This window comes from Tenrec ecaudatus, chromosome 16 (genome assembly GCF_050624435.1).
Source record: "Tenrec ecaudatus isolate mTenEca1 chromosome 16, mTenEca1.hap1, whole genome shotgun sequence".
NCBI classification, from domain to species: domain Eukaryota; kingdom Metazoa; phylum Chordata; class Mammalia; order Afrosoricida; family Tenrecidae; genus Tenrec; species Tenrec ecaudatus.
Window position 1 is genome coordinate 72,736,010 of NC_134545.1, and position 2,965 is coordinate 72,738,974.

Here is a 2,965-nt window from a genome sequence, read left to right on the forward strand (position 1 = left end):
CATGTCAGAGAGGACGAGAGATATGGATGGATTAAAGATATCAAAATTTCTGTGACAGCTACAGGGAGTACTGGTGGTGCAGTGGGGTAGACATTTGGCTGCTAATGGCAAGGTTGGTGGTTCAAACTTACCAGCTGCCCCATAGAAGCAAGATGATGAAGCTGTTCCCATAAAAATTCATGTTCTCAGAAACCCTGGAAAGGGTTGCTATGAGTCAGAATAGATTTGACATCAGTGGGTGGATGACAGCCAGGATCTTCCCAAACACATCACATGAATGCATTCACATCACTGTCCCCCTGTCATGCAAGCCTTGTTCCTTCCACCACTCATTCAAACTCTACCCACATGATGGCATCTCTTTGTGAAGCCTTCTCTGACCTCAGCCCCCAGAACCCGTAGGCCTGCCTGCCAGATCTTTAATTCAATGTTCTTTAGGTCACCACGAGAACTGTTTTATGCTAGTTCTATCCCCCATAGAATATTTCTTGTCTCATGACACCCCTTACTGATCCATGACCCGGCGGGGGACAGCAGCAGAGACACCGTGTGGGAATTGTACCCGATCTGATCCTGCCACACTGAGGCAAAGCACTGGGGCAGTGCAGTGGAACAGCAAGGGAATGGAGTGGCAAGGTCCCCAGGGAATGCTGAAGGTGGACTTTGGGGCCAAGGCATGTTGCCCCAACAGAAAACACTCCTAAAGGCCAACCAAACGATCCTTGAGCTAACTACAAGCTTTTCTTTCTTGTTGTGTTTTGTTTTGTTCTTTGTCAGTGGTTTGTTGTTGTTTTGTTGTATATTATTGCTTGGGTTTGCTCTGTCTTGATTTTGTGCATGTTATTATCTCCACAGGTCTGTCTAAATAAGATAGGCTGGATGAACAATCTGGAAGAGAAAACAACGGGACTGACAGTTCCCGGGGGACATGGGATAGGGGGAGGTGGGGGAAAGGGAAGTGGTGTTAAAAAAAGCTAGGGACAAGGAAACAAGTGATCCAAATTGGTGGTGAGGTGGGGGTGGGAGGCCTGGTAGGGCATGATCAAGGGTAATGTAACCAAGAGGAATTCCTGAAACCCAAGTGGGGACTGAGCATGAGAGTGGGACAGGGGGAAAGTCAAGGGAAATAGAGGAAAGAGCTGAAAGGCAAAGGGCATTTATTGAAGTCTAGATAAAGACATGTACATATGCAAATATATTTATATATGAGGATGGGGAAATAGATCTATGTGCCTATATTTATAGGTTTAATATTAAGTTAGCAGAAGGACATTGGGCCTCCATTCAAGTACTCCCTCAATGCAAGAATATGTTCTATTAAATTGGCATTCTATGATGCTCACCTTCCCAACACAACCACTAAAGACAAAACGGGTGAATAAGCAAATGTGGTGAAGAAAACTGATGGTTCCCAACTCTCAAAAGATATAGCATCTGGGGTCTTAAAAGCTTAAAGGTAAACAAGTGGCCATGTAGCGCAGAAGGAACAAAGCCTACATGGAAGAAGCACACCAGCCTGTGCGAGCACCAGGTGTCAAAGGAATCAGGTATAAGAAATCATCAGAACAAAAATCTTACCATAGTGAATAAGGAGGGGAGTACAGAGTAGAGACCCAAAGCCCATTTGTCGATCACTGGAGAGCCCCTTGCAGAAGGATCTAGGGGAGGAGATGATCCAGTCAAAGTGCATTGTAGCAATGATGAAAAATACAACTTTCCTCTAGTTCCTAAATGCTTCCTCCCTCCTTCCCCCTCCCCACTATCATGATCCGAATCCTACCTTGCAAGTCTGGCTAGACCAGAGGACATACACTGGTACAGATAGGAAATGGAAACACAGGGAATTGAGGGCAGATAATCCCTTCAGGATCAGTAGTGTGAGTGACAGTACTGGGAGGGTAGAGGGAGAGTGGGTTGGAAAGAGAGAACCGATTACAAGGATCTACATGTGACCTCCTCCCTAGGGGACAGACAACAGAAAAGTGGGTGAAGGGAGACGTCGGACAGGGAAAATGTGGCAAAATAAAAATTTATAAATTATCAAGTGTTCACGAGGGAGCGGGGAGCAGAAACAATGAGGACCTGATGCCAGGGGCTTAAGTGGAGAGCAAATGTTTTGAGAATGATGAGGGCAATGAATGTACAGATGTGCTTGACACAATTGATGTATGAATGGATGGTGATAAGAGTTGTATGAGCCCCTAATAAGACGATTTAAAAAAAAGAATATTTCTTTCTTTTTTTTTTTACTGGCTATGTACTCCCTCATTCCATCTGGACCCGCCACAAAGACAGCCAGAACGTGCAGGGACTTTGTCTTCTTTTGCATCCTAGTGCAAACCCGAAGAACAACGGTCAATTGTCCCAGGTCTATCAGAGGATGCTCACAAAAAGAGTAGTTCTTGTCTCAAGTCGTTGGCAGGCAACATGAGCAGAAACCTTGTTGATCCAGCTTTAGACCTTCTCCTCTCAGGACCTTCCAATTCATCCCGGCTAAGGCAGAGACGCTGTAAACATTAGTCCTACTGTCCGACTGTGACTTTGGTCCATTTCTACAATTCTCCAGGTGCTCCTCGTTCGGGTCTCATCTTGAATGGCACCAACAGTACTTCCTGCCTTTGCTTACTCATCTGCTCCTCTTTCAGCCACTCACTCAGCATCTATTTACTACTGGACTGCTTTGCCCCGTGTTCTTATTGGTTCCGTGTTCCTGTCTGCCAGGCGGGGAAAACCTCGGCTTGGTTCCAGGCCAAGCTACCTTCAGCACAGACACCATTAGCCTGGCAGTGGAGGCGATGAGGCTGAACAGGGTCAGCAGAGCTTCCAGACGAAGACTAAGGGAAAAAAAGCCGGGCGATCTACTTTTGAAAATCAGTTGATGGATCCTAGCGCAGATGGCTCAGGACATTTCATTCTATTGCGCGTGACATTCCCAAAAGGTCATCACGTCCGGATGGCAGCAAAC

The 2,965-nt window shown here is 46.1% G+C and overlaps 1 non-coding gene across 1 annotated transcript; it reads right to left on the minus strand.

Moving 5' to 3' along the window:
• Positions 1–2,253: 2,253 nt before the first annotated feature.
• On the minus strand, positions 2,254–2,386 carry LOC142430067 (small nucleolar RNA SNORA31). Its single transcript, XR_012780544.1, has one exon. It is a non-coding gene; the product is annotated as a small nucleolar RNA SNORA31 (small nucleolar RNA).
• Positions 2,387–2,965: the final 579 nt, after the last annotated feature.